The 20,782-nt window shown below is 40.1% G+C and overlaps 1 long non-coding RNA gene across 1 annotated transcript; it reads right to left on the reverse strand.

The window, feature by feature from the left end:
* Positions 1 to 582: 582 nt before the first annotated feature.
* LOC307153170 lies at positions 583 to 20,072 on the reverse strand. Its single transcript, XR_013820118.1, has 4 exons — positions 19,871 to 20,072; positions 10,551 to 10,806; positions 8,492 to 8,547; positions 583 to 623 (listed from the first exon to the last, which is right to left on the reverse strand). It is a non-coding gene; the product is annotated as an uncharacterized lncRNA (long non-coding RNA).
* Positions 20,073 to 20,782: the final 710 nt, after the last annotated feature.

Below are 20,782 nucleotides of genomic sequence, written 5' to 3' on the forward strand. Positions count from 1 at the left end.
AACACTTAAGAAAACGGATAAATCCATTCCTTGATTTTGATAGCTTGAGCCGCGTCCGAAGTCATTGTAAATGACTCTATAAACATACACCTGTGACTTCATTAAAATAAATATTTTATAGACCAACCTTCCATATGTTATAACAGCAACGAGCCCCATGAAGCCGTGATTTACCAATGCCCCTTTGCTGTTCTAAATTCATTGTAAACCACTATTTCTCGGATCTTATTGCTTTAATAAATGCCATTACGTTAGATATAACATATCAAAGCAAGTACTATTTTACTAAAGTATTGCAAAACTTTCAGGTTGTCAAATGTTCCTGAAACACATTCGAATTTATTGTGATGGAATCACATTGACAGCAGTTTAAAGTCATTGCATAAATGCTTCAGAGAAGTTCTAGCATCATTTGTTTGCAGTCATGTGTTATTTAATGCAATGACATTCAGATATTTTCAAGTGTGGGTTAGGGTTAGGGAAGTCATTGATGTATGCTACATTAGAAGGGTAAAAAAGAAAAGGAAAAAAAATGTATTTATTGAAGCTGACCTGGCACTCTTGATGCGCAATGGTCTGTGAATACTTTTAAGCATATTAGTTGAAGGAGTGACTTCAATGACCTGCAGGGAACAAACAGTACAAACATTTTGTGAGGATGAATGACTTTGGCCACATTTACACAGCAGGACTTCATGCCCAATTTTCTTTTAAAAGTGACCCATATCCAATATCTGCATTTACACTATACACTTGGCGAAACAACCCATGGTAGACGTACTGACCCGGAAAAGCTTAGGCCAAAAAGGAATTAAAAAAACAGTGCGATTTGCAATGGATGCAGACAAAATGACAAGCTGCAACGGGTCAGCAAAACACTGGGTTGAGCCTTCATCCTCCATTTCGCCATTGAAAAAGAGTCATGTGATTGCAGTTGGTGTCCAAATGAGTTGATGCCATTCACCGCCGTCTCTTTTTCAATGACGTAAGGCTCATATTGACAGAGGAAAATCCGTTCTGTCTGCTCGCATGGCAGATGCAAATGTACATATCCGATTCATACCAGATTTATTTCCACATATGAATGAGGCCTGATACCGATCTGAAAATATCAGAATCCATGAGCTTTTTCAAATCCCATCTTTCCCATGGAGGAAAAAATTAGCCTGGGAAAACCCAGACAACTTCCGGCAAATTTAGATTTGCTCTGCAAGTAGTCTGGCAAAGAGCTCATTCAAGCCCATTTCTAATCCGTCAAAATCGCAGCACCAATCAGAAACGTTGGGGCGGGCTTTACACGATGACGATCGCTCTGATTGGTTTTAGGTCTATCCAATTGCGCCCAGAGGCAGTTGAGCGACATCCGTTGGTGAAGCCACCAACTTTTAAATGCATTATTATATACAAATTGCAAACACATGAGGACAGTCTCCATGAAAGACCCACTGGCAGATGAACGTGCTACTACATTTCTCTCTGAAACGGTAGGAAATTAAATTAGATTTAATAGAGGATTTTAACTGTGACAAGATGATTGACAAGGCAGTTTACGTGACAGGATGCACGCGACAGATCCGTCCGATAAAGATGACGAAGTAGTATGTCCCAAAGCTTGCCTACTTTTTTGCTACACATTCAAAAGTAAATACCTTTTTTTCACAAAAAGAGTACATACTTTTATGGCGTAGTGTAACTTAGGTGAATGGACGCAGCATTATGGCTTTACATGATGACGATCGCTCTGATTGGTTTTAGGTCTATCCAATTGCGCCCAGAGGCATTTGAGCGACGTCCGTTGGTGACGCCCCTTTGGAAATGAGTTATTAATGAAGCTTTGCCAGACCATAACTCAGTTACTACTGAGAATGGTCTGGTTTTAACCAGGTTAGGAAAAAAATGGTAACTGGATCACTTTGTTTAGTTGGAGGTTTTAGGTAATATGAGTGAATAAATACATGAAAAAAAGAAAACATGAATATAGAAAATCAACACTGACCTATCCAGCAAAACACTTACGTCAAACTCACACAAACTAAAACTCTCTCAGATAAGTAAATATAAGATAGATCTAAGCACTAGATCTGCATCAACAGACTGACACGCACCTCAGAAATCATCTAACACCGAATTAAAGCGAGAAAGATGTCCAACTTTAATGCAATTTTATTTTTTTGCAATTCTGGTAATTATTTAATCCTCTGAAATCTACCAGTTAAAACTAACACAGACTTGATGTAATCTGTAGCCACAAATATTCGTACAGTTAGAGTCAGGAGAGCAGATACAGAGAAAGGACCTTGGAAGAGACGGCAAATAAAGGACAGAGAGAGATAAATGATAGAGATGAAACTAAATGAGCAGTTTTAGACCTGTGGGCCACTAATCTGCTGTAACTCGTAATGAGCAAATCTCATTTTACAGTCATGTGAACTCTTTATTCTAGGAATGTATGGACATAAAGCAAATAGGCAAGGATAAAATATATCATGGCATAAAAGAGGAGAGCGAACAGATGGATGGAATGCATTTGAAAGACTGTGTTCCTTCATTTTTTATCATCTTGCTGTAACAATGTTTAATGGGACTTTACAGGGCGCAGTGCTAATTATGGTACATAATCAACTGTGAATAAATGAACTAGATTTCACTGCCATGATGCCAAGACGTTGCTATGTGGTTGCTTGGGAATTCTGGGTGGTTGCTAGGGTGTTCTAGGAGGTTTCGTACTGAGCCAATCTTGAGCTGAATTGTATTTACAGCCATATTACCCACCCAAAAATGCAAAATGACACTTAAACATTGCATCAATTCAGGTAAACCATGTCTGTTGTATTTTTACAACAATTAAAATAAAAAGGGCAGAATAAAAAGAAAAATCCTCATTATACACTACCACTCAAAAGTTTAGTGTTGGTATGATGTTTTTGAAGTCTCATATTCAAGGCTGCATTCATTTGATCAAAATACAAACAGTAATATTGTGAAATAGTATTACTATTTAAAATAACTGCTTTCTATTTTAAATTTTTGTAAAAAAGTAATTCATTCCTGGGATGCATGAAGCTGAATTTTCAGCATCGTTACTCCAGTCTTCAGTGTCACATGATCCTTCAGAAATCATTCTGATATGAAGATTTTTAATTATTATCAATGTTGAAAAAAGTTGCTACTTTTTTTTCAGGATTCTTTGATGAATAGTTCAAATGAACAGCATTTATTTGAAAAATTATTTTTTGAAACAATGCAAAAGTCACTTTTGATCAATTTAATGCACCCTTGCTTAGTAATAGTATTAATTTCTATAAAAAAAAAAAAAACATTTAAAAAAAAAACATACTGACCCCAAACCTTTAAACGGTAGTGTACTGTATATTACTTGCATAGTTGAACGTGGTTAAGTTGCACAATCTGGGATGTATTCAGATCATTTTAAAACATATCCCAGATCATCCCATGGGTTTGTTCAAATCCTTAACCCCAAGTATTACCGTAATAGTGATTATCCCAATAGTGCACGGATCACGTACCATTTGCTCCTTGAGTTCACTGTGAATCATTCAGAGGACCAAGATAAACACTGTATTAGCTGGAATGAGTTTTCTTTAGGATAATGTGATCAGTTAATTGTACCTCTTGTGAGCTCAAGCAAACGTAACATCATTGATTTTCAATGACAGCAGGGTGGATCCGGGGCTCAATAGCATCATTTTGAAGGCAGGGAGTAATTGTAAATTAGAATGGGACATTATCACGTTAATTTAATGAGACCTGGCCAGCGGTCGACTGGATTTTCCTGTGGTGCTCATGTAAATTACGTTAATATGCCTATCCGGGCCGCCTGATGTTCAGACGAGCGGGTTGATTTATTTCTAATTTGTTTTACAACAGGAGAAAAACAGACAAAATCTCAGTCAAGTCTTATTCTTTGGCTATAGATGTGGGTCAAACTGAAACAGATTATGTTGATTGGAGCCCAGGGGCCGCTGATGGGGAATAAATGAGAGCTGGTCAGAGGGTAAAATGAGGGGGAAATTATGTCGTCGTTTGATTTTCATGCTGTGAAGATTGCAAAATCCTACTGTGGAATTTTCATTAACATAATTCCGACCGCTAATGAAAAGAAAACATCTTTGTATTTAGTAGAAAATGTGGAAATATTACTACTGTCAAATTTAATTGTTTGTGAACCTGATTTCACTTTGGTAAACAAGCCTCCAAAACTCAAACATGACAGAACTGAACTGTTGTACATCAGGGTTGTATAAAGTTCAAAACAGAAGAATTGGCTTTATCTATCTCGATCTATACACTGTAAAAAAAAGATATTTTCGAAGTTGTAAATAAAACTGATTATTGGAGTATGTTTTACAAGAAAATACTAATTCAGTTTTTCTACTTCAAAATGTCATGCTTAATTCAATGTTACTTGCAGTTTCTTTGCAATTATTTGTGAAATTAATCTATCCATCCATCCATCCATCCATCCATCCATCAGGCCTATAAAACTTAAAACTTCATGTTTTTTTGAGAACTTCACCAGATTTGCCTTTCTAGTTTAAGGGATAGTTCACCCAAAAAGAAGATAGTTTGAAGATAATCCGTAACCAGGGTATCTGCACATTTTTTAACAGCAAATTTAATAACTTTTAAGACCTTTTTAAGTCCTCTAAAAGGAAAATTTAAGACTTTACCTAAAAAAAAAAAACAGGAAAATGTTCAGCGCGACAACACAGAATGATGTGGCGAAGCATTAGCGTGGCACAACTCACCAGAGCCACGCTCAAGACAGGTCAAAGGGACGCGAAAACTTTTATACCAAGTGCTGATTCACCTTACAACCCTGACATGGTTGACTATGTATAAACTATCAGCCTTTAAGGTACTTCAGGTAATTTCTAAATTCTGGCCCCTCATAGCAGTTTGAAAAAGACATGGAAGACAGCCCCAGGACATTACAAAAGCCCACAAATACACAAAATTTAAAGTATATACTTGATCTAAATTATGGGTAAATGTGGCTGCCAAAAAACCTTGAGCTGGGTTTGGGGGTTCTCCCCCAAGGAAATGTTGTTCAGGGTCTGATTAGTGTTTTCCATGTCATTTCAGACAGATAAATGCAAGCACATTCAATAATCTATGCATAGACCTAATGAATGAAGATCCAGTCAGACAATTGTAGGAAAGACCAGGATCAGAAATTTATTTAAAAGTGCTTTGTTCAGCTACTACTTTCAGTGCTGTGAAGACATCAAACTTCCAATATGGTCAACAATGGGATTAATGCCAATCTGGCAATCCAAAGATATACATGTATAACAGTATACAAACAGAATAGCATGAAAACAGTCATGCTTACATGGGATGACAAATAATAGAGAAACAGCTTCGGACTTCCCTATAAAGCCACAGTGCTGATCAAACAAAAAAGGAACTGATTTTCTAGGCCCAGACAGTAACATTCAGCAAATAATCCAAATAAATCACTAAAGGTACATGTAAACCTTCAACTTTTAAAGGAGAAGTTCACTTTTATAATGAAAATTCTGTCATCATATAATCACCCTCATGTTGTTTCAAACCTGTATGAATTTCTTTCTTCTGCTGAACAGAAAGGAAGATATTTAGAAAAATATCAGTAACCAGGCAGTTTTTGGGTCCCATTGCCTTCCATAGTAGGAAAAAAATATACTATGGAAGTCAATGGGACCCAAAAACTGCCTGGTTACTGATATTTTTCTAAATATCTTCCTTTCTGTTCAGCAGAAGAAAGAAATTCATACAGGTTTGAAACAACATGAGGGTGATTATATGATGACAGAATTTTCATTTTAAAAGTGAACTTCTCCTTTAAGTTCTCAAACTCAAAGCCCTCATGACAGTTTTGTCAATTCTACAATCTTGTTTTCGATTTCTGCATCCAACTCAATTAGTTCTTTATGTTTATCTTTAGCTCGTCTCCTCAAAGAATTGGATTCTGTGATCAATGTGGCCATTTTACTACCACCTGAAATTTCGGCTTGCTCTGCCATTCTATCTGCATCATTCTCCAAAGACATGCAAATTTCTCGAATTGATTTTTTCTTTTGCTTTAGCTCTTTCAGGTCCTCTTCGACATACTTTCTTTTCTTGGAGTTTTCTTCTGTCTCTCTCTTCTTTTTTTCCTCTTCCAAGTGTGCCCGGTAACGGCTCCGTGCTGAGGCACAGTAACTTATTAGCTCTTTTGTAAGAGGCACTTGTGTCACCTACTTCCTTATATTCAAAATCAAATTGCAATTCTGCATCCAACATTTGAAACTAAAGGCATTCTCAATTCAGTTATGAATGGTTCACACCCCTGTTGCACACAGTATGACGTTTATAACCAATATATTTGGAAAATATAGTAGCGTGGCTATTCTCCCATCTCATCTCATCTCATATGATATGACAGACTCTGTCAGTTACCTCATGCAAATCAGAGCACATAATAGACCACACTCGGTAACGGTGAGGAGCTGCGCTCTGATTGGCTGCGGTCTCTAAAGACTTCTTCATCAGCTGAGTTGACTCCTGGTTGCCCTGTTAATCGGAAACACACAATTGCAGGTTGAGAGGAAGGAGAATAAATCAGGAAAGTGTTTGATGCACATCAGACACCTGTCAAAAGGAGAAACGCAATGATGATCACAGGAAACACTTGATTAAATAACTGTCTGCTTACCAGCAGATTTGATACGTCAGCACATTGTCCTAGACTTTTTTGCAGCTCCCGTCGGTTCTGATAAATATTAGTAAACTGTGTGGGAGAATCCCGACATATTTGTCAATTTGTGTGAAGACAGCATTTCCGATAAATAAGAATTGACTCATCGCCTCATTAGTCATTGATTAAGTATATTAATAGAGTTGACAAGCCTGTTCATCACACAGACAGTTTGCTGCTTTCTTGTTTTCATAAGTTCAATCATTATTGATTTGCCTGCTCATGAAAGCAAAACTCTAGTTAACATGAAAATGAATGCAGCGACTGTGAGTTATTAATGTTTTATGTGCATTTAACATTTAAGGTGACGTGTTACTTTCTTTGTTTTAATTTAAAAAATACACTAAAATATACTTAATATAATTAAAATAAATGTTATTATTATTGTTAATTAAGTTTTAATCAAAAATTTTTTTATTTTAATTATTATTAATTTAGTTTTTATCCTCAAAAAAATAAGTCACAGTCACAGTCATCAAATAGACCCTATTAAATATAATGATTTTTAAAGGAGCAAATTTTCCTATAAAATACAACTGTGACCGCCACATTTTCAGCAGCCTGGGATCTGGAAATACATTTTCCATTTATTTTCTCCCTCAGCATTTTGAAAAACTGTTTCAAGAACCACAGAATATAAGATTAATTATTACAACACTTGATTCGAAGCAAAGGTATTCTAAAATCAGGAGAAAAAAAGAAAAAAAGGGATTTACTTATACCATAAAGCATTGCAAATGATGTATCGGAATCAGCAAGAATATTATATAAAAGAGTTGACTTTAAGTCATTGACTATAAGCATAAAATATGATATTTTAGACGTATCCAAAATATTCAATATCACTAAAAATTAAATTGCTTAAATGGATAGTTGACCCAAAAAAATAATTAATTAATTACTCACCCTCGTCAGACCTGCAAGACTTTCGTTGATGAAATCTGACAGCTTTACTCTCCATTGACAGCTACGCAACTACCACCTTGTCGCTTCATATAAAAGGCTAAATTCAATCTGTTCATCATATAAAGAGATCGAGTTTTTTCAGAAAATTTGGACTAAACAGCTCAATTCATATGGATTCGTTTTTACAATCTCTTTATGAACTTTTTGAAGCGTCAAAGCGTCAGTTGCGAAGCTGTCAATGAAGGGACACAAAACTGTCAAAAAGACAGATTTCATCAAAAAGATGGTAACACTTTATTTTAAGGTGTCATTGTTACAGTGTAATTATATATTAAGTACTGAGTAATATTAATTAACTACATGTACTTACTATAGGGTTAGGGTAGGATTAGGATTTGGTTGAGGGTTAGTTGCATGTAATTATGCATAATTTACTGTTATTACTATGGTAAGTACATGTAACATTTGTAACAAGGACACTGTAAAATAAAGTGTTACCAAAAAGATTTTCATTTGTATTCCGAAGATGAACGAAAGTCTTACGGATTTGGAACGACATGAGGGTGAGTAATTAATGACAAAAGTTTCATTTTCGGATGAACTATCTCTTTAATGGAAGAAATAAATGAACATTTTCAGTGGTGGGTGGGTGTCAAACAATACATTCAAAAACACAGCAATTGCTTCAGGCCTCTACCATTGACTTCATGTTCAAATCCTCTCTCAGCATCTGTAGCTACGGGTGTCACAGTCAGTCATTTTAATTGACACTTGTTGCGTGTATAAAAAGGTCTAAATTGCTTCCCCTGAGATGCTGCCAAAGATGGATGATATCACTCTTACCATTATTAATTTCATTCGCTGCTTTTCCCCATCAGTCAGCTTGTAGGTAATTAGTCCTGTTGAGAGAAAGCGCAAATCAGTTAAAAAAAAAAAAAAAATCAGTTGCAAATGGGACAGCTGTCTGTTTCTACATGCAGGAGACTTTGCATAGACCATCTGACTCATCAACACAAGCACACAGGAGAAAGTTTCTCATTTCACAGTGAATTTGCCACATCAATGAGAGCTTCGGAGATCAGCCACTATGAGACAGCAGGTCATAACAGACTGAGCCACAATGATAAGAGAGATTGAGGCCACAAACAGGTCATATGCAGTATCTAAATCATTGCATACTATATATACTTTATACCACATTCTATTCGCAAAATATGTATTTATTTTATTATTATATTGTATTTATTACCATCAATCTTTTTATAGTACCATTGATAAGGTGACACTTTATTTCAATGGTCCACTTTAGACATTCTACTAACTAGACGTAACTTTGTAAATTGCAACTACATGTCAACTAACTCTCATTAGGTATTAGCAGGTGTTAAGTTTCAGGTTAGTAGAATAAGTTGACATGTAGTTGCAAAGTTACTTATATTCAGAATATCTGTTGGTGGAGCATCAAAATAAAGTGTTAGCAGATATTAAGACAGACAGACAGCCTACTAATATTTTAATGAGAGTTAGTTGACATAGTTGCACAGTAAATGTAAAACATTTGCATATTCTCCCCATGACACACATCTAAATCCTCACAGTGAAAGGCACTCAGTAAATGAATGTCTTGTTGAGTGCAGTGGGACATCCCAGACCATCAGCAGGTACGGGAAGCATGACATTAATGGACTCCTGTCCTGGGAATGTCAAACCCAATCACACAATGAAGACACACTCATGCACACATGTACAGAAATGTTGAGAAATCAAATGTGCCTTGATCTTGTGAATAAAAGCATCTGTTATTCTATCAGAATGCAAGACTTGCAAACCCACAGCAAAACACTGCTTTTCATTTTCACAAAGAGGATGTTTGCACAGAAGCAGCAGCAGAAAAACAGTCAGAGAAAGGTTGAAAAAATGGTTGAAAAACAAACTTTACTAACATTACAAGTGGTCATGAGGAGAAGCAAAAAAAAAAACGAGAAAAAAAAAAGTGTGATATGATTCCAGTTGAATGCAAGCACAACCACAATCATATCTCTAACAATCCCAGAGCATAATTACACAGTAATTTCCATAAAAAGAAACCGCTGGCAAGATCTCTTCGTTTGTGGCAAAATTGATTCTTTATATTCTTCTATGTAAAATGTGTACAACAAATATCTCTATTCTAACTGAGTGGACAGTTCAACTACATAAGAATGTTCTAATCTTCTAATCTTATTTTTTTTTAGATTTATCAACCAAAAATAATCATGTAAATACATAAATAATAAAAAAAAAATAAAGAAATCACATTTCGCTAGGAAATCTTTAGAACAATAAAAAAAGTTGCAGTGACACTGAATGAGAGTCAAGCACATTTTCCACCTAAATATAACTAATTAGTTATATATTATTCATTAATTATATAAATTAGTATATAAGTGATATATATATATATTTAGTTCATATTTTTCATATTTTGGGTGAAATATTTTTTTCGTGAGATTCACCCTGTTTTCTCTTTGAAAGAGACTGAGCCATAGTGCAGAAAATGACTGATAAATTGAAAGAAATACAAGAGCTTGACAAAGATACTGATAGAAATAAACACAGACAGTCCTGATAAACAGACAGACTAGACTGTAACTGTGTTTGCTTTGGTCTCTGCAGGCGGTCACATCAGCGCTGATGTTCCCCTGGAGAAGCACAATGATAATTCTTCAATAACTCAATCTTCATCAGCTTTACAAGAAACTCCCACCTGACCCATTTTTCCTGTACGCCTGTTCTCTACACCTCTGGATTCATTATCGTCCCCCACTTAAAAGCCTTTTGTGCTTCCAAATTTCCTCTAAACTCCCTCAGATACTCCCCTCACCTCCCTCCACATCCTTTCCGGCTACAGAAGGAAAGATACCTCAGCTCATGGAAGCAGGACGTTCCCAGTCGTGCGCTGTTGGCGGGCCAAAGAGACGGCAAACAGTCATCTGTGTTTGTGTGCACTACAGAAGCAGACAGAAAGAACACATCGGCCAAGGCCCAACAATATTTTCCAAAGGAGATGATTTTGTTTTGGTTGTGTGGCCTCTGAACCATTTTGCTGAGACCACAGAATGGGAGGATGGACACGGTGGCCGCTGGCTTTAAAGGTTAGGATCGGTTTGGAAGGTGTGCTGTGGAAATGAGGAGGAAAAGAAAGATGACTGAAGAGAGGAACAAAGAAACAAAGGCGCTGTGCTGATGCCAGACTGGAAACGATGAGTCAAGCTGGGAAACAGGTCAAATGTTCCTGTAAATAAAACAAGGGAACTCCGGACTGACATTCACTTAGTCAATCTCACACAGTGCACAGGAAACACATGGATAGTTATTGGATAGTTCTCTCACACAGATGTAGGTTATATTGATGATCTGTGTTGAAAAAAATGCTGATATAGTACACTATCCGGCAAAAAAAAAAAAAAAAAAATCACTGTTTGGATTTGCGAATGATTAAGAGAGTCTATGATTGGATCATTATTGCAGTGATTATTATGTTTCTAGCATGATATATGTTTAGCAACAGTTCTTCTAACCCTAAATGATGGAGTGTGTAGCTTTTAATTTCTTAAACAACCATGTATGAGACACATCATGGCCATATTCCAGGATGACAATGTCAAGATTCATCAGTCTCAAATTGTGAAAGAATGGTTAGGAGGGAGCATTTCACACATTTTAAGTCCAGACCTTAAAATCATTGAAAGTCTTTGAGATGTGCTGGAGGAGACTTTACAGAGTGCTGGACTCTTGCATTGTCAATACAAGATCTTGACCACCTAAATAACATAACATTTATTTCCATCAATTTTTGTTCAAGATCTTTATATATAGTATTTTTTTTTAAACAACCCAATCTCTTTTAGAGAGAGAAGTCTCTTTTGCTTACCAAGGCTGTATTTATTTGATCAAAAAATACAGTAAAGAATATTGTGAAATATTATAACGTTAAATAAGTGTTTTCTATTTTAATACATTTTAAAATTTCATTTATTTATGTGGTGGCAAAGTTGAATTTTGTGATATTGTCAGGATTATTTGATGAATTATTTGTTCAAAGAACATTATTTTATTTTAAATACAAATCGTTTGCAACATTAGAATGTCTTTTTGCCACTTTTGATCAACTGAATGCGTCCTTTCTGAATAAAAGTATTAAATTCTTTCTTATGTACTTCCACAGGATGAAATTTCACCAGTGCTTTAATATATAAGATTATTTTGTGCCTCAATATTACACTATCAAATGTCATCATAATATAACCACATGCTGACCAGTTGAGGTTTAGCTCAAGCTAAATAATTAAAGAGAAAATGTTACATCAGTAATTCATTGCCATGTAGCTTCTGTACAATATTCTTTTCATGCGGTGTGTTTCGGCTCATCGCAACGACCACAACATAAGCAAAATAAGTAGCAATATACTTTCAATCAATAAGTAATAAAAGACAGCTCAGTTTATTGACTGTACAGATGGTAACCCTGTCAGAGGATGGTTTTAGATGTCATTAGCAACAAATAAATCATTCAAAGATATAACCAACCATTCCCTTCAGGGTGGGATCGCATGTCCTAGTCAGAGAGAACATAGAGGGTTGTTAAGGGGCTTGTGATGAAGGGAAGGTGGACTGTTGAGAAAAAAACCTGGTACAGTATGACACCAAAAACTAGTGATCTGCCTCGCTGTTCACGGACTACATTGGCAACTGCCTTCTAAGACAGAAACCTGACCATCATGGAGCACAGCAAGTGACCGACTACATATGCACACCACATAAAAAAACACCACTCACACAGGAGTCTCGACTCACATTTGATTCTAATATATCTATATATATTTGAACCAATTGTGAGTTGATTCTCCTCTGCGCTTATAGTGAGTGGTGTATTTTTTGTATATATATATACACATTCAAAAGTTTGTAATATAAAAAAATAAATGTTTTTAAAGAAGAGACTAAACAAGGCTGCTGTCACGAACTGCTCAGAGACACGAAGTAGGAGATCCAAATGCAGCTTTATTTTGTGGGGCAATCCAGCATACAGGCTAGGGTCATACACAGGAAAGCAGTCCAAAACAAAGAAACAAACAAACAAACAAAACAGGCAGGGACCAGAGGCAAGAGAGTAATCCAGGGACCAGAGGCAAGAGAGTAATCCAGGAAACAGGGCAAGATATCCAAAAACAAGAAACAAGACAACCAGGGAAACGCTCAGAATAGCAGTGTAACACTTAACAAGACTTCGCGGTGAGTGAATGAATGAACATGGTATAAATAGACTGAGACTAACAGGATGATGAGACACAGGTGAATGCAATCAGTGAATGAGGTACAGGTGAATGTGATCAGTGATAAGTGATGATGAGTCCGGGCAGTGAGTTATGGGAAATGTAGTTAGTGAGTGAATATGATAGTCTGATGTGGACTGCCCTCTGGTGGCTCACAAGGGCAGCTCCAACTGGTGATCGTTACATAGCCCCTCCCCAAAGAGCGGCTTCCAGACGCTCCAAAACTGTCCAGGTGGGAGGTGGCCCGGTGGCGGATCCGGGGGCGGGATGGAGGGCCAGGTCCGTGGAGCGGATGAGGACCTTGAGAATGTGGTAATACGGGAGGCCAGGACGGAGCAGGCAGTCCATCGGGCGGCCAGGGCGGAGACGACCCTCCATCGGGCGGAGACGACCGTCCATCGGGCGGCCAGGGCGGAGACGACCGTCCATCGGGCGGCCAGGGCGGAGACGACCGTCCATCGGGCGGAGACGACCGTCCATCGGGCGGCCAGGGCGGAGACGACCCCTCGGGCGGCCAGGGCGGAGACGACCCCTCGGGCGGCCAGGGCGGAGACGACCCCTCGGGCGGCCAGGGCACAGGAACAGACATCGGCTCAGGGACTGGAACAGACACCGGCTCCGGCTCAGGAACAGACACCGGCTCCGGCTCAGGAACAGACACCGGCTCCGGCTCAGGAACAGACACCGGCTCCGGCTCAGGAACAGACACCGGCTCCGGCTCAGGAACAGACACCGGCTCCGGCTCAGGAACAGACACCGGCTCCGGCTCAGGAACAGACACCGGCTCCGGCTCAGGAACAGACACCGGCTCCGGCTCAGGAACAGACACTGGCTCCGGCTCAGGAACAGACGTGTCAGCGGCTATCTTGTCTGTAGAAACTGGCTCGGCGGAGACCATCTCGTCCTGAGACACTGGTTCGGTGGCGGAGGTCATCGTGTCCGGAGACACAGGCGTGGAGTCGGCCATCTTGTCCGAAGACACAGGCGTGGAGTCGGCCATCTTGTCCGAAGACACAGGCGTGGAGTCGGCCATCTTGTCCGAAGACACAGGCGTGGAGTCGGCCATCTTGTCCGAAGACACAGGCGTGGAGTCGGCCATCTTGTCCGAAGACACAGGCGTGGAGTCGGCCATCTTGTCTGAAGACACAGGCGTGGAGTCGGCCATCTTGTCCGAAGACACAGGCGTGGAGTCGGCCATCTTGTCCGAAGACACAGGCGCAGAAAGAGGAAGAGGAACAGATTCAGTCTCGGCGGGACGAGACACTTGACGGGCGGACGTGACGTGAAGCTCAGTCTCTGGATCGGCAGAAGTGACGTGAACAGTCTCTGGATCAGCAGAAGTGACGTGAACAGTCTCTGCATCAGCAGAAGCGACATGAACAGTCTCTGGATCAGCAGAAGCGACGTGAACAGTCTCTGCATCAGCAGAAGCGACATGAACAGTCTCTGGATCAGCAGAAGCGACGTGAACAGTCTCTGGATCAGCAGAAGCAACGTGAACAGTCTCTGGATCAGCAGAAGCGACGTGAACAGTCTCTGGATCAGCAGAAGCGCACTCTGAGCTTGACGGGACCAGCGGCGGCGAGGGCTTTGAGCTGGGTAGGACCAGCGGCGAAGAGGACTCTGAGCTGGTTAGGACCAGCGATGAAGGCTTTGAGCTGGACAGAACCAGCGGCGAAGAGGGCTCTGAGCTGGGCGGGACCAGCGGCGAAGAGGGCTCTGAGCTGGACGGGACCAGCAGTGAAGGCTCTGTGCTGGACGGAACCAGCGGTGAAGAGGGCTCTGTGCTGGACGGGACCAGCGGTGAAGAGGGCTCTGTGCTGGACGGGACCAGCGGTGAAGAGGGCTCTGTGCTGGACGGGACCAGCGGTGAAGAGGGCTCTGTGCTGGACGGGACCAGCGGTGAAGAGGGCTCTGTGCTGGACGGGACCAGCGGTGAAGAGGGCTCTGTGCTGGACGGGACCAGCGGTGAAGAGGGCTCTGTGCTGGACGGGACCAGCGGTGAAGAGGGCTCTGTGCTGGACGGTGCTGGACGGGACCAGTGGTGAAGAGGGCTCTGTGCTGGACGGGACCAGCGGTGAAGACTCTAGCTTGGCGGGCATGTCACTTGCTGTCTTGGCTTCGGCAGATCTGGCGTGAAGTGCAGGCTCGGCTGGACGGGGGTGCCACGGAAGGAAGCTCTCCAGACATCTGGAGAGTGCCTCTCTCCAATCCAGACCAGAGAGATCGGGGAGCTCCCTCGGGTCGACCTCCTTAGCCCCCAGCCGGTAACATAACTTAATAGCCTCGTCACCCAGAGAGCAAGAGGCAGCGAGAGGAAAAAACCCCCAGGTGTACTGGAACAGATCGAGGCTATCCAGGGCTAAGGCCGCGATCTGTCCAGCAAACTCCCGGCTCATGCTGGGAAGATCAGGTGAGATCCGTACTGCTGTATTACAGGAGGTCATAGCTGCTGGATCTGAAGTGTGGCGAAGTCTTCTGTCACGAACTGCTCAGAGACACGAAGTAGGAGATCCAAATGCAGCTTTATTTTGTGGGGCAATCCAGCATACAGGCTAGGGTCATACACAGGAAAGCAGTCCAAAACAAAGAAACAAACAAACAAACAAACAAACAAAACAGGCAGGGACCAGAGGCAAGAGAGTAATCCAGGGACCAGAGGCAAGAGAGTAATCCAGGAAACAGGGCAAGATATCCAAAAACAAGAAACAAGACAACCAGGGAAACGCTCAGAATAGCAGTGTAACACTTAACAAGACTTCGCGGTGAGTGAATGAATGAACATGGTATAAATAGACTGAGACTAACAGGATGATGAGACACAGGTGAATGCAATCAGTGAATGAGGTACAGGTGAATGTGATCAGTGATAAGTGATGATGAGTCCGGGCAGTGAGTTATGGGAAATGTAGTTAGTGAGTGAATATGATAGTCTGATGTGGACTGCCCTCTGGTGGCTCACAAGGGCAGCTCCAACTGGTGATCGTTACAGCTGCATTTATTTGATTAAAAATACAGTAATATTGTGATATATTATTACAATTAAAAACAATTATTCTATTCTAATATGGACTATTATTATATTATTATTATTATAAAATAATAATCTAATTATTATTATATTATTATTATTATTATAAAATAAAAAAAACATAAAAATGTAATAAATTTATGTAATAAATTCACTTGTTAAAATTATATATATATATATAAAACGGATAGTTCTAGTCCTTGATTCTGATTGGTTGAGCCGCATTACATTAGTATTACTGCAGTTTGTGATTCTTTATTGCTGCATGTGTTGCTTAGCAACCTCTTTGGAACTACATTGCTTGGCGGAGGAATAAATGTGTTATAATAACCACTGATCTATATAGAATGTCATTATATAGATCAGTGGTTATAACGTTATATTTTTTGTTGCTGTTGTTTATTTTATGAATAAAATAAATATTAAAATGAATATTTTTTATGGAGTAACCGTTTTATAAAAGCAATAAGCCCCTTGAAGCCATGTTTTAAAGTGGATTTTAGAACAGCTAAGGGGCATTGTTAAGGCCCGTTCACACCAAGCACGATAACTATTAAAGGGTTACTTCAGGATTTAGCATTAAGCTTTGTATTAGTAGAAAACCTGTAGTATTTTCGAATTACCATGCTTTCCACCCTCATATCCCCCTGAGACAAGAGATTTATGTATTTTTTGTCTGGAAAAAATCCTCCGATGACGCAAAAATCGTCATTTTGCGTCATCGGAGGATTTTCTGGCCAGAGGCTAAAGACTACAGCCAGTAGATGGCGTTGTTCCGCATGTTTTCAGCCCGCCCATAGGAGGTGGGATCTCACTCACAGAATGCACACAGTGTCAGCCGTCTTTCTTTGGAAGCTAAGCTAGCAGGCTCTTGTTCTGTGGAGAAAGCTGAATAGTAGGGAGAAAGCTGAGTAAGTAACCATCCTCCTTTTCCCGGACTTGTCCGGCGGGCGAGATCGTTCAAAATGTACGGGATTCAGCTTTTGCTTTCTGCGGTCGCTATTCCTTGTTTACATGCACACCTTTTGTTTCAATCTAACTGAATTCATTCCGATCGGTGAATATGAATGTAGTGTTTACATGAACGCTAAACAAGTGATCGGTTGATGTGCGTTTTACCATTGCTAAGAAAAATTCCCGCTCCTCCGTGAGATATGCGAGACCCGGCGCGTCTCAGTAATCATGCCACCGGCCTCGCGCTGTTCTCCCGCGGCCGTCAGCCTCGTCCTGCTCGCCACAGTAAACATGATGAATGAATGGCGACTGTAGAACGCAAAAGCCGAATCCCGGACATTTTGGACGATCTCTAAATCCCTCGCAAACTCATCACGTAGGCTAGCTTTGTTGTTTTAAACTGCGCACTCTTACCGGTAGGCGTGGCCTCCTGAGACAGCGAAGCAAGTGCATTCTGGGAGTTGTTGTCTTTCATCCACATAAGCCAAAAATACATTTTCTGGCTTTTCTCAGTCTAGAAAGCTCCAAATTAAAAAATTTCTTCACATTACTTCTACTTAAATGACCTATTTTAAATACACATTCATCTTCCCAGAGGTGAAGTATCCCTTTAACGATAAAGATAACTATAAATGCGTCCACACCAGCGACCGATAACGGTCTTTTTATTTTAAGCACGAGCGCGCCCGGATGATCCAGATCCATTTTAAATGCGCGAGACCTTTAAATTAGAATGGATTCTGATTGGCTGTCAGTGTTTTATCGTTCGACAGCTGGAAAAAAATCGTTCTGAAAGTGATCCCAACGATATCGTTCCTCATATCTTTATCGTTATAGTTGTGGTGTGAACTCTGTTGTTCTTTAATATGGAGAACGATTTTTAGAATTATATCTTTATCGTTATCTTTATAGTTATCGTCCTTGGTGTGAACGGGCCTTTAGGCTCGACGCGGAGCACCTTCCGAGCTGTTCTAAATCCACTGTAAAACAAGGCTTTGCGGGGCTTATTGCTTAAATATATATATATATAAATATACACACTGCTCAAAAAAATAAAGGGAACACTTAAACGACACAATGTAACTCCAAGTCAATCACACTCCTATGAAATCAAACTGTCCACTTAGGAAGCAACACTGATTGACAATCAATTTCACATGCTGTTGTGCAAATGGAATAGACAACAGGTGGAAATTATAGGCAATTAGCAAGACACCCCCAATAAAGGAGTGGTTCTGCAGGTGGTGACCACAGACCACTTCTCAGTTCCTATGCTTCCTGGCTGATGTTTTGGTCACTTTTGAATGCTGGCGGTGCTTTCACTCTAGTGGTAGCATGAGACAGAGTCTACAACCCACACAAGTGGCTCAGGTAGTGCAGCTCATCCAGGATGGCACATCAATGCGAGCTGTGGCAAGAAGGTTTGCTGTGTCTGTCAGCGTAGTGTCCAGAGCATGGAGGCGCTACCAGGAGACAGGCCAGTACATCAGGAGACGTGGAGGAGGCCGTAGGAGGGCAACAACCCAGCAGCAGGACCGCTACTTCCACCTTTGTGCAAGGAGGAGCAGGAGGAGCACTGCCAGAGCCCTGCAAAATGACCTCCAGCAGGCCACAAATGTGCATGTGTCTGCTCAAACGGTCAGAAACAGACTCCATGAGGGTGGTATGATGGCCCGACGTCCACAGGTGGGGGTTGTGCTTACAGCCCAACACCGTGCAGGATGTTTGGCATTTGCCAGAGAACATCAAGATTGGCAAATTCGCCACTGGCGCCCTGTGCTCTTCACAGATGTTGCAGGCAGCAGAACGTTCTCCACGGCGTCTCCAGACTCTGTCACGTCTGTCACATGTGCTCAGTGTAAACCTGCTTTCATCTTTGAAGAGCACAGGGCGCCAGTGTCAATCAGTGTTGCTTCCTAAGTGGACAGTTTGATTTCACAGAAGTGTGATTGACTTGGAGTTACATTGTGTTGTTTAAGTGTTCCCTTTATTTTTTTGAGCAGTGTATATATATATATATATATATATATATAATAATTTTTTTTTTTTTTAAATCCACTAGATTCCAAAAAACAAATTTGATATTTTGACTGATGATACTCCAAGTTTAAAACATTTCTGAAAAGAAAAGAGAGTATTTAGTTCACATTTGCATCCTGTAAGTGTTTTGAAGAGTTTCTCAAATACAGCTTTTTGTGGAGCCAAATATGGAGCAAAAACGTGATGAGGGAAAATGACAACATAACAGATGCTCTGATAACCATCAGAATGTGTCACCTTGTGATAGTGATACAAATGCCAACTGATGCACTTTTAAAACCTCAGTGAACCCTGAGGGTTTTCTATCTCTCCGGCCGGCAGATGCCACGATGGCGCGGCCCATATGTGAGGTGGACAGTTGAACTCCTAACTCAAAACAATGGAGGTATCGATCATTCTGAACAAGCGGAAGAAATTTATGCACACCTGCTGACCTTAAGGAGGAGAAATTAGAGCTCTGGGTTATTGCAGCTCTGACATTTGTGAGCCTTATATAATGTGACTGTAAGCTGTTTTAATGTCACATTTTGATTCGGCACTTGTGTTCAAAATTTCCACAGCCTGACGTGAGTTTCGTCTGAATGAGTCAGGACAGGTGCTGTGTTTGTTTATCTGGGTATCATAGTCATATCATGACAGGTTGGAAATGCATGACTAAATTGAGCACATGTGAAAAAGTTTCAGCCTGTAGACTTCCTTCATTAACTTTCCTTTGTTCGTAAAGCAAAGGAAGTAAGGAAAAAAGGCAGACAGATATGGATGAAACTCAGTATGGTGTAGAGTATACAACATTGTGCATTTCATTTCACGTCTTCCCTTCTTGATAAATGTCTCTCGCATGCATTCGTCTCTTAAAAAGGAGCGTAATGTTGTGGAACAAACCTTCACGGGTGGCACAAAGTGCCCCCGCGCTGCCAGTTAGATTGGCTGGGATTGGCTGGCAGATGGATTGATTGTCTGAATACAACTGGCCAGCTGCTCGCAGACTCCCGGCACTTTAAATCAACTTGATGCCCTCGTGTTTGAAGCTCAAAATCAGCCACGGAGCTGTAAAGATCCTCACTTCTGCCTGTGTGACGTCAGCTGGAGATCTGGAGTGTGAAGGAGAACAGTACAGTTAATAGAAAAACTACAGAATGATAGAAAAAATATTTGGTACACTGATTATCCAACAAGCATATTTCAAATTATAAGTCAATACAACTAAACTGTTAACCTGAAATTTGACATCGCAGCCTCTATTTATTGTGAAATCCAAAACTGTCAAGCAACATTAAACTAATAAACTACTTTATAATCATAGATACTTTCCACTTTTTAAATATGTATTTTAAGGTTTTAAATATTCTGAGCCTCTTATGCCCACTGAGGCTGCATTTATTTGATAAAAAATACAGTAAAAACAGTTATATTGTGAAATATTATTACAATTTTAAATAATGTTTCCTTTGAAGTCCGCGAAGGTTGAACTGCAAGCGTTGTTAAATGGGGCGGTCTAGCCTATGGAGGATTGCTCTTGTCGCCTAGTCGACCTTTTTTGAAAGTTACCTACTCGTGCATGCGCAATCATTCTCTAAAATATTGCGTTTTACTTGACTTTATTTAGATGTGACCTTGAAGGAATCCAAAAGTAATCAGATTACATTACTTTCGTATTGTGGTGCTTGGATTACATTACTCAATACTGTTTATGAAGTAATTTTAAACTATAAAAGAATACATTTTTAAACCAATCCAATCCAATCAAACCCTGGATATAAGTCAACATTTGAAACTTTAATTTGAAGCTTTTTT

Source organism: Squalius cephalus (assembly GCF_949319135.1).
Source record: "Squalius cephalus genome assembly, chromosome: 25".
Lineage (NCBI taxonomy): Eukaryota > Metazoa > Chordata > Actinopteri > Cypriniformes > Leuciscidae > Squalius > Squalius cephalus.